Raw genomic sequence first — 12,391 nt, forward strand, 5'->3', positions numbered from 1 at the left:
GGTATACTTTGGTACCTGAGAACATCCCAGTGGCATCACTGCGGTTAAAAAATAATATGGTAAGTGAAACAAATTATTTATTTTTTTTTTTGGTCCTTTAAGGATACCTCAAATATGCTACCTGAAGTGGGCTACCTCTCTCAACCTAATGGTGGTGCTGGGCTAGCCCAGTTTTCCAGAATTGCATTAGCTCTGGCATGGTGCAGATATTGCCTGTGACTGTGTTGATTAACTACATCTGGAAACGAATGATGGAATTCTACAATCATGCTAGGCAGGGATCTTTGATACCAATGATCATGAGGTGTTAGTGATGCACCAGGAAAGCATAATCAGAAACTACCCCCTTCTTCTCCCAAGCACCAGGGTATCTAGAGAAAAGAGGGCCTGAACGAGGTTCCTGCCCTCCTGCCCGCAATTGCCATAATAATTGAGACTATGCATGCGTGCTTGTATATGCTCCCATTTTCTTTTGTGTGGCGTCTTCTGCGTAAAGTATGCATGCAGTTTTTCTTCATGCGGCATCCTGGGTTGCCCCAGGTGATGCAGGTGGTGTATGCGTTGCCATGGGGACCAAAGCCTGTATCACTAGGTGTCATCATCGTTGTGGGTATTTTCCATCCACGTCCCAGTGGATGCTCTTGTGTATGCGCTGCATTCGCATGGCTTTGTTGTGGGTGCTTTTAGTGGTATCGCTGGTGAGGCCTAATCTAATTCAGTCTGGGGATTTTGCAACTCCCCTACAAATTATGTAAAACAGAAAATGAAGGGGAAATATTGCTTTAGTGGCCTCTGATATACAGGGTATTTCTCTTCTCTATCTCACATTTAAGTTGCATGTCAGTGGTTTGAATTTCACTACAAGTAAGATAATTAGTTATTAATTATGCCCCCCCATAATAAGATTTTTAAAACTAGATTTGGCTTGATATTATTAAAAATAACAATCTGCATTGTGTTTTTAAAAAGCATTCTTAATTATATTTCCAATCTTACTACTTTCATAAACATTATTTCCTGCATTAAGTCACAGCTGAAATTCCTACAGATTTAACTTCTAAGCTAAGTTATTTTTTATTATAAAAACTATTCATAATATTTATTGCAGTAAACACCAAGAAATCAGAAGAACAGACCAAGGTTTTGCATGCTAGATATTGTACACAGCAAAGCACACCAACAGGGAACAATGGTTCACTCTTTTATTTTATTTATTTTTTAAAAAATAATAATAAAAAACAATGCTTTTTTTACATATCGCCCAGCCATGTAATGCTCTACAGCTGGAAGCAGTTATGGCAAATCAGAGACCTGTATCCAAAAAATAAATAAGGAGGTTCTGCATAACGATGCATAAGCAGCTTGTTGGGAGACCAGGAATGGAGTTAAGTTCTAACTGTTCAAGCAAGTGCAGTAAGATCATATTATATAAAATTATACTTCTGCAGCAATTGAATTTTGTATGTTTAATTATATAATTTTGTCAGCTTAGTATGTCTAATACTTCAGCCTTGATTAGTGAAGACAATAGGAAAATATCATTTGTGATCGTTCTTAGACTCAGCTTTCTGAGCGAAAGGCTTTTGATCAGGGTGATATTTTTCAGGATCCTCAGATCAGGTTTGTTTTTTTACTGCAACCTCAAGATCTAGCAACCAGAGCCAGGTGCAAAAAGCTACATAATTAGAATTAAAGGGCAATGCTCCACTGAGGACATTCTGAGTCTGTGTGCACACTTACCCATTTGTAGCGCAAAGAATAGATTTCCTCAATATGGAATAATACTTAGAATCATAGAATCATAGAGTTGGAAGAGACCACAAGGGCCATCGAGTCCAACCCCCTGCCAAGCAGGAAACACCATCAGAGCACTCCTGACATATGGTTGTCAAGCCTCTGCTTAAAGACCTCAAAAGAAGGAGACTCTACCACACTCCTTGGCAGCAAATTCCACTGTCAAACAGCTCTTCCTAATGTTTAGGTGGAATCTTCTTTCTTGTAGTTTGGATCCATTGCTCCGTGTCCTCTTCTCTGGTGCAGCAGAAAACAACCTTTCTCCCTCCTCTATGTGACATCGTTTTATATATTTGAACATGGCTATCATATCACCCCTTAACCTCCTCTTCTCCAGGCTAAACATGCCCAGCTCCCTTAGCCGTTCCTCATAAGGCATCGTTTCCAGGCCTTTGACCATTTTGGTTGTCCTCCTCTGGACACGTTCCAGTTTGTCAGTGTCCTTCTGGAACTTGTTTGTCCTCAGTATTCCACTTTCAGTCCAGATTGATTCTGGATCCTGTTATTTGGTTAGTTGATATGCATTTGAAACCTCTCCACTTGATTAGGATATCTATGTCTCCCTCCACACTCCACATGCCCACAGCTAATTAAGGAGGAGGTGGTGATTGTGATCCTGGGAGTGGGCGCCAAGACCCCATAACACCGGTCTTGAAAGACCTACATTGGCTCCCAGTACGTTTCCGAGCACAATTCAAGTGTTGGTGCTGACCTTTAAAGCCCTAAACGGCCTTGGCCCAGTATACCTGAAGGAGCGTCTCCACCCCCATCGTTCTGCCCAGACACTGAGGTCCAGTGCCAAGGGCCTTCTGGCGGTTCCCTCGCTGCAAGAAGCCAAGTTACAGGGAACCAAGCAAAGGGCCTTCTCAGTAGTGGCGCCCGCCCTGTGGAACGCCCTCCCACCAGATGTCAAAGAGAAGAACAACTACCCCTCTTTTAGAAGACATCTGAAGGCAGCCCTGTTTAGGGAAGCTTTGAATGTTTAATAGACTATTGTATTTTAATATTCTGTTGGAAGCCTCCCAGAGTGGCTGGGGAAACCCAGCCAGATGGGCGGGGTATAAATAATAAATTATTATTATTATTATTTGTAGACTTCCCATAGGCATCTGGTCGGCCACTGTGAGAACAGGATGTTAGACTAGATGTTCCATTAGCTTGATCTAGCAGACTTTTCTATGTTCCAGGTACAATGGATAATAAAACAACTGGGTGAGGATTACTATTCTGATCACCTGGTTGATGGCTGGAGGCCAGCCATCATGTCCTAGCTGCACTTGTAGCATCTGCTTGATGCTCACATCTTGATTGCGGAGATTGGTCCATGAGGATGAACTGCCCCCCAGCCAGCCTTCCTACTTGCAACCAGTCCAATAAATGGAACCTTCCTCCTCTGTAATGGTTGCCCATGTAGAACTCAGCTGGGAGGAGGATGGAGATGATACACACCCAAAAGTTTCCATGGCCTATAGTCTAAAATACGCTACTCGCAAAGTCTGAAATGTTGGACATTTTTAGGTCTAATAGTTGAAGTACACACTTCATAATGGGAAGCCAGTATTCTGGCACACAGCCAATCAAAACACACCTACTTATGAACAATAGTTTACAGTACTGTATTAGGATAGTGCATTAAGATTGTTGGTTGGACCCCCGGCTGGGGGTGATGTAATCGAGGAGTCTATGTATGAAAGGTCAGCTGGAAAGGAAGAAGAAGAAGAGGAGGAGGAGGAGTTTGGATTTGATATCCCGCTTTATCACTACCCGAAGGAGTCTCAAAGCAGCTAACATTCTCCTTTCCCTTCCTCCCCCACAACAAACACTCTGTGAGGTGAGTGGGGCTGAGAGACTTCAGAGAAGTGTGACTGGCCCAAGGTCACCCAGCAGCTGCATGCGGAGGAGCAGGGAAGCGAACCCGGTTCACCAGATTACAAGTCCACTGCTTTTAACCACTACACCACACTGGCTCTCCACAAGGCTACTAAGAGTCTGAGACCTGAGTTTTAGAACTCTGGAAAAGACTAACAACATCTTGAGATGTTGGCTGTAACCCTGAAGATATGATGGAGGCACAGCAGATTTTTGGGTGCTTGTTGGACTGCTAAACTGTGAATTTCCATCAGTGCTTAATCTGTGTATGTTCTGTAAAAACACTATCCTCACTTGTGATTCCAGCAACAAATAATCAGAAGTATACTGTCTCTGACAGCACAGGTGTAACATAGCCTTATTCCCCCATTAATTTGTCTAATTAATTGGAAAGCCATCTAAGTTAGCGGCAACCACTATGTCTTGTGCAACTGAATTCCATAGTTTAATTATGCACTGTGCAGATCACTGCTTTTACCCTGCAGATTTGTCTGTTGTTTTATGTTGGATTTCTTCCTTGCACTTCTATTACTTTATGTTTTTACTGTAAACTAGCCTGGGTAATCTTTGTTTGAAGGGGCTCTGCGGAAATCAATGAAGCAAACGTACAAACAAAACGAAAGGTTCCTAAGAGGTCCCTGAAACAATTGAATTCTAAGGACAAAACTAGATGTTACATCTTTGTAAGTTAAGTGTCCCGGCACTGGAAAAATGCAAATAGCATGGGTGAGGGGGGTGGGGCATGATAAGAATCAGGATCATAGCAGTTGTGGAGGGGGGGAATTAACCCTTTCCTTCCACACTGGGGTCCTGAGAAAAATCCCTCTTCCAAAGCCTGTGGAGGGGGGAATCCCCAATTTGGTGCCAAGGGGGGATTTCCTCTCCTTGTAAATTGCAACCATCATTAGATTTCCCACTTTGCTGCAGTCCTGAGGAAAAAGAATGAAATTGCTCTTCTATGCCTGCTGTGAATCTGATAATTACCACCCACTCCCCAGCTGATGCTATTTGCTTGCTTAAAATTCTGCATGTTAAAGGCAAAGAGACATTAATGTCAAGTAGAGATTCACTCTCACCTCATCAGAGCTGGGCTCAGGCAGTCCTACTTAGGTGAAGTATTGCTGTGAGTTGGGGGAATGGGGAGGATGTAGGTTGTATGCGAGATCCTTCTAATCTCTGGATCCAGCAAGCCTTAAAATATAAGCCAGACTAGCTTCCTGTGTTGAGGTGATAGCTTGGGTGATGGGCCTTTAAAAGATGGGTGCCGCCACCCCCAGCAAGCTCATGGCTAGTTAGAAGGACGAAGTCAAAGTCTGGAGTTGAAAATGCAGTGATGTGACCTGGAGGTAAGGTAGCAAGCTGGAGTGAGTGTCAGAGAAATGTTTGATTTGTGTTTGCTGTGGTTATGGGAGAAACAAGACCAAGCCAGGGTAGGCATTTGGAGCCCCTCACCGCTCAGAGACTGGGGTGGCAGGTAACATCATTCCAAAAAAATGTCTCTGTGATTGAACTGGACAGAAGTGAGAGGCTGTCTCTTTTATTGGCTGTAGCCTGTGCTCCTCCTCGTGATCTCCTCCCTCCATGAAGCTTTTAAAATACCGTATTTTTTGCTCTATAAGACTCACTTTTTCCCTCCTAAAAAGTAAGGGGAAATGTGTGTGCGTCTTATGGAGCGAATGCAGGCAGCGCAGCTATCCCAGAAGCCAGAACAGCAAGAGGGATTGTTGCTTTCACTGCACAGCGATCCCTCTTGCTGTTCTGGCTTCTGAGATTTATAATATATTTTTTTCTTGTTTTCCTCCTCCAAAAACTAGGTGCGTCTTGTGGTCTGGTGCGAAAAATACGGTATGTGTTTTCATTTTTAAGGAGAACTTTCACAGCCAGTCTCTTTGGATGCTTACTGATGGGTGGCTTCTGGCAAAACCCATTTATTGCTTTCCCATTGTAACCTACAATCAGAATTGCAGCTGAATCTCTACACCAGATGTGTGAGGAGGGGGGGATCTGTAGCCCTTCAGATGTTGCTGAACTCACATCATCCCTGGCCATTGGCCATTCTTCCTAGGACTGATGGGGATTGAAGTTGAGCAACTACAACTGGAGGACCAAAGGTTCCCCACTCCTCCTCCACACTAGCTTGAGTAGTACTGTACTTCTTCTCTGTGTACATCCAGCTAAGTTCCTTCCAGGTACAAGCTGTGCAAATTCAACAGTATGGGCAGTGTCCAATGTAGTTTGTCCATTAGTGCATGGGTTACTATTTGCACAACAGAACTTCCCCTCTCTCTTCTGGAGGGCTGGAGGAAACCCCAGAACAGATCAAAGTGGTAATACATAAGGAAATGAGAAGGAAAGGAATTTAGACAGCACAGATGGAAGTCCTTGCACTTAAGTTAGGTACCTTGGTTTTCAAACAGCTTAGTTCTCAAACGTTTTGGCTCCTAAACACCGCAAACCCGGAAGTGACTGTTCCGGTTTGCGAACTATTTTTGGAAGCCAAATGTCCAATGGGGCTTCCATGGCTTCGGATTGGCTACAGGAGCTTCCTGCAGCCAATCAGAAGCCGCACTTTGGTTTCCGAACATTTTGGAAGCTGAACGGTCTTCTGGAACGGATTCCATTCAACTTCCAAGGTACAACTGCACTTCCTTGGATAGCACCCCATGGGGTTTTTTTGGGGGGGCAGAATGTGTGCATTAAATACCCAAGCCTTAAATTGTGAGGAGGAAATATGTGGATCGCTCTCCCTGGGGATCGCTCTCGTCTGGCACATTCATTACATATCTTTAGGCACCTAGTAAAAATGTTTCTCTTCAGCTATGACTTTGGCTGATTACAAAATTGATGGCTTTTAAAATGGGGGGGGGTACTTTTTTGCTGTCGTGTTATATATTTTGTGTGTTGGTTTTGGCCTTTGAAGGTTGTAAACTGCCCTGTGATCTTTGGGCGAGGGGCGGAATATAAATTTAATAAATAATAATAGTGTGAGAATGGGAACGGCATAAGGATTTGTACCATAAAAGTGACACTGTTGCAGACAAAAGAGAAAGAAATTTAATACAATAGGAGGGCTGTTTTTACAGTGTCACAAATTTCTCTTTCTGCTGTTACAGAAAGCCACCCTCTAGAATCTGGATACTGTGCATTGCATTTTTTTAAAAGGGATAAACTTGGCAGGTGAGAGTAAAAACAAAGGAATGAGTTGGAGTGCATGCGTACACGTGGTACGTTAACCATTTTCTTTTCAAAAGAGGATCCTGAATGGCAGTGGTGTGTAATTATAATTACAGTTTTAAAGGGGCAGTGGATAATGACAGGCATTTTAAGGACGATAATTATTGTGTTAGGCTTCCTAGTGAGACAGTGTGTTTCGAGAGCAGCTTCTCAGTGCCAAGGCAAACCTGAATTACGGTTTGATCCCCAATCAGACATTGCACAGATGCACCATGTGTTAGTATTCTGGTGGTGAGTGTTTCCATATAGCAATTGCCAGGGCTTTTTTTCAGCCGGAACTCGGGTCCGGCACCTCTCAGGTGGGCGGCATTGCCCTTGTAAGAGAACAAGTGAGGTGTTCATGGTGAGTTCTGGCACCTCTTTTTATAGAAAAATAGCACTGGCAATTGCAGCCACTTTCTCACTGGTTTAAGGTTGCGCATCACCATGCTGGCACTTAAGAGCAGCAATCTCAAAGTAATATCAAAAGTTGCATGTGGTATTATGATTTCAGGCCGTGAGGATAATAACCACTCACTCAGCCAACGCTGACATTGCAGGTCCAGAATCACCACACAGGAACGACTGGTATACCATTACCAAGTGTCTTTGATTAGGAAGGGAAGTCTTTACCTTCTGGGGAAAGGGGTCGCATTTATTGGCCATGAAACTGTAGCAGCTGTTCCATCCTCTTAATTTCGAATAAGCTGATGCTACGGTGTCAAAAACCAGTATTCCAAACCAGCCTAGTAATCCATAGAAGTATGCCGCGTAAAATTGTTTCTGTTTTTATTATGCATTTGCGGGGGTTTTTCTACAGTGGTACCTCGGTTTAAGAACAGCCCTGTTTACGAACTATTTGGTATACAAACTCTGCAAAACCGGAAGTAGTGTCCCGGTTTGCAAACTTTACCTCGGTCTAAGAACAGAATCCGAATGGTGGAAGGGCACCATCAGTGGGAGCCCTCATTAGGGAAAGCGTGCCTCGGTTTAAGAATGGTTTCGGTTTAATAACAGACTTGCGGAACAGATTAAGTTCGTAAACCGAGGTACCACTGTATTGTGATTTTATGTTGTGAACCACCCTGAGATCTATGGGTTTAGGGCAGTACAGCAGCAGCAGCAACAACAACGTATAGCTGGAATATATAGCTTTCAGGCTTGGCGGGGTCTAAAGGTAAAGGTAAAGGGACCCCTGACGATTAGGTCCAGTCGTGGCCGACTCTGGGGTTGCGGCGCTCATCTCACTTTACTGGCCGAGGGAGCTGGCATACAGCTTCCGAGTCATGTGGCCAGCATGACTAAGCTGCTTCTGGTGAACCAGAGCAGTGCACAGAAATGCCGTTTACCTTCACGCCGGAGCGGTACCCATTTATCTACCTGCACTTTGACGTGCTTTCGAACTGCTAGGTTGGCAGGAGCAGGGACCTAGCAACGGGAGCTCACCCCGTCGCGGGGATTCGAACCGCCGACCTTCTGATCAGCAAGTCCTAGGCTCTGTGGTTTAACCCACAGCACCACCAGCGTTCCTTGGCAGGGTCTACATTTTGTTAAAGTGCGGTGAAAATGTGCTTTAGGATTAACAGAGCTCACAACTCTTTCTGACCCAAATCCCCTCTTGGTTGCCTTCCGGACCTTTCTTTATTTCAGTTGCCTGATTTAGAAGAGGGAGGGAAGCTTTTTTGTTGTTGTTAAATAATTGGGTGCCAGAAACCCTTTGCTGATTTGCAGCAAATTGGAAATAAAAACAAGTATTGGATATGAATCTATCTACTGCCCACCCGCTCCTCTTGAAGTATGGTATAGCAAAATTTCCCAGTTTACAAGAGGTTATTTTTCCATTGCTAGCAGTGGTTTCTTTTCATCTCATTCTCTCTCATTAGCTATTGACTTATGGCACTGTGTGGTTGTCAGTCAACCATTAGCACAGGCCCAGTTCAATAATGTGAGATTTAATCACAACATATACAGACTGATCCTAAACATATTTACTTAGAAGCAAGCCGCACTCAGTTCAAAAGGACATAAAGGGCAATCCTAGGCATGTTTACTTAGAAGTAAGGCTCACTGGGCTCAGTAGGGCTTGCTCCCAAGTAAGTGTTTATATAGAATTGCAGCAGAGATTCCTTGTAAGTATAATTAGGACTGCTGCTAGCATCAGTTAAAAAACCAAGCCAAAGATACGTGGGATGAGCTTTACTTCCACAAGACCACTGAAATTAACAAGGATACCCAAAGTAATATCTTAAGCATCTGTGTTGAAGGATCATGAATTTAGTTTTCCAGCGAACCCCCACCATGCATTCTTAAGACTCTACAAGAAATTTAGCAAAATGCTACTTCCTTTCATGCAGGCCTTGCCTTTGCTTATAGACAGTCCATCCATGCTAATTATAAGTCACCACTAAACAAAGATTCTCAAACAAAGACTGACCCCTAGGTAGGGATGCTGTAAGAATGGGAGTGTAAATTGCCGCAAACTGCATGTTCATAGGAAATCTGGAATGGAAATCATGCAAGCAAATAGCAGTGGTATTGGCTATGGTGTTTTCCCTTTAAATCTGCAACATGATGTAAATAATTATTGTCATGTTCTGATGTTTCCTTTCCATTCATACATGATGGATTACATCAGTTCTGGCATCAACATAGGTTTTAGAAGAAGCAAAACTGTAGCAGAATGGCAACAGTGCTGATTGCGATGAACGCAGGGCAGTAATCACTGCCTCCTTAAGTCCCAACCCTTAGAACACATTTGCATACCAACTCTGCCTCCATACCTGTGCAGGGCAAACTGTAGGAGTGAATAGTATCAGTAAGTACTATTAAGGATTTTTTTGTTATTGTGAATATTCAGTTTTGGGCTGGTTTACACTTTGTGTGTTGTACTTCGGCTCTGTATACCTGAAGGAGCATCTCCACCCCCATCGCTCAGCCCGGACACTGAAATCCAGCTCCGAGGGCCTTCTGGCGGTTCCCTCATTGTGGGAAGTAAAGCTACAGGGAACCAGGCAGAGGGCCTTCTCTGTAGTCGCGCCCACCCTGTGGAACGCCCTTCCGTCATATGTCTAGGAAACAAACTGACTCTAAGGAGACATCTGAAGGCAGTCCTGTATAGGGAAGTTTTTAATGTTTGATGTTCTACTCCTACTGTGGAGGTAAAACATACCTGTATGGTTACTATCTGTTGACAGCCTTATCCAAGCTTCTGAGGGTGCTGGAACAACCAAGAGGGCACCCTCCACCCATCTTAGCACCAGGGAGGGTCTGTGTGGTGTAGTGGTTAAGAGCGGTTGACTTGTAATCTGGTGAACAGGGTGCGATTCCCTGCTCCTCCACATGCAGCTGCTGGGTGACCTTGGGCCAGTCACACTTCTCTGAAGTCTCTCAGCCTCACAGAGTGTTTGTTTTGGGGGAGGAAGGGAAAGGAGAATGTTAGCCGCTTTGAGACTCCTTCGGGTAGTGATAAAGCGGGATATCAAATCCAAACTCCTCTTCTTCTTCTTCTGTAGGGAAGGAGGTGGTTGTTTGGCCAGACACTGCCAGTACAGACCCCATGAGTGTATATGCAAAATTAAGATTCTTTTTGTCCCAATGTGCCTCACTTTACACTTGCTTGCATTAACGTGCTGTTGCGATTTCACATTCATTCACTCAGTTTGGAGAAGTCCTTTTGGAGGTCTTTACAATCCCTTGTAACTTGACTACTTCACTGCTCACCCATAATCTAAATCAGCTTGGCAAACTTTTCATGTTGGTGACACACTTTTTCGACATGCATCATTTCGCGATACAGTAATTCAGTTTTACTAGCAAACTGGACATTAAATTAATCCCTTTCCAGCCATTGGAGGAGCACAAGGAGCGTTCACGTGACACACCTACACACTGTAGCCGACACACTAATGTGTTGCAATACATAGTTTTAAAAGCTCTGGTCTAGATCAACAAGCTGAAAAGGACTCCATTTTCTACATCCCTCTGGTTGGAGAAATATCCATTTATTCCTACTCTCTTCCTGTTTCTCCATAAGAGGAGAGTTCATTTTCTCCCATGACTGCTAAGCTTACTCAGGCGTCTTTGGTACGGAGTTGATTACAGGACGTCAACTTTTAAAACCTTGAATCAGATCCCTTTCAAAACAACAGACAATAATTGGGACCTGTTTATATTGGCAAACACAAAGCCATTATATCCACAAGAATTTTTAAGGACACAAGAATCAGGAAAACCAGTTAGATGATGAAACCAATATTCTTAAATGGCTGAAGATGAAGTTGAATTTTTTTTAAAAAAAATAATATTTAGTTTGTTTTTTATTGGACAGTATGCCGAAAAGTTTCAATAAAACTTTTTCAAAGAAGAAAATACCCAGCAGTAAGGGATAGGTTCTTTGCTATTAAATGAGCTGCGGTTTTGGGGCAGGAAGTAATGCAAAACCAACAAGCACATTTGAAGAATAAAAATTGGAATAGTGTAAATGCAGCAAACATGTTTGCAAACACTTTAAGTACCAGAAACTTCTCCAAAAGTTAATCACTTCTGTATCCTGGAATGGCACAAGAGGGGAGGAAAATGGGTGTAAATTTTACACACCCAACATGGTTGGCTGTTAGTAACACAAGGCCCTCAAAAAGGTGAGATTTAATATGGAATTGGGAGCCAAGGTGGATAAATTTTTTAGACTATCCCATTCCATTTTTGATTGGGCATTGTTTAAATTACTTTAAGAGTAAAAAGCTGAACTGTTTATCTGAGGCCCTTCTTTGTGTGCCTTCATGAGAGGTCCGAAAGGTGGCAACACAAGAATGGACCTTTTCTGCAATGGCTCCGTTTGTGAGATGCTCTCCCAAGGGAAGCTTACATATATTTAGGCACCAGGGCAAATGTTTCTCTTCAATCAGGTGTTGATTGAACATCCCATGGCTTTTTTTAAATGTGTTGGGCACTATTGGTTTTTATTATGTATATTGTATTCTCATTTTGTATTTTTCTGTTGTCAACTGCCCTGGGACCTTCAGATGAAGGGTGGTGTACAAATTTTAAAAAGGAAATAAAAATGAATGTGTTGAGGGCAATAAGAGTCCAAATATGAGAACTCAAGTTTTTTTAGGTATGTGTATTTGGTGCAAGGGACGCGGGTGGCACTGTGGGTTAAAGCCTCAGCGCCTAGGGCTTGCCGATTGAAAGGCTGGCGGTTCGAATCCCCGCGGCGGGGTGCGCTCCCGCTGTTCGGTCCCAGCGCCTGCCAACCTAGCAGTTCGAAAGCACTCTCGGGTGCAAGTAGATAAATAGGGACCGCTTACCAGCGGGAAGGTAAACGGCGTTTCCATGTGCGGCTCTGGCTCGCCAGAGCAGCGATGTCACGCTGGCCACGTGACCCGGAAGTGTCTTCGGACAGCGCTGGCCCTTGGCCTCTTTGAGTGAGATGGGCGCACAACCCTAGAGTCTGTCAAGACTGGCCCGTACGGGCAGGGGTACCTTTACCTTTTATTTGGTGCAAGAACCAAATTTG

Source organism: Podarcis tiliguerta, assembly GCF_965153285.1.
Source record: "Podarcis tiliguerta genome assembly, chromosome: 6".
NCBI lineage: Eukaryota > Metazoa > Chordata > Lepidosauria > Squamata > Lacertidae > Podarcis > Podarcis tiliguerta.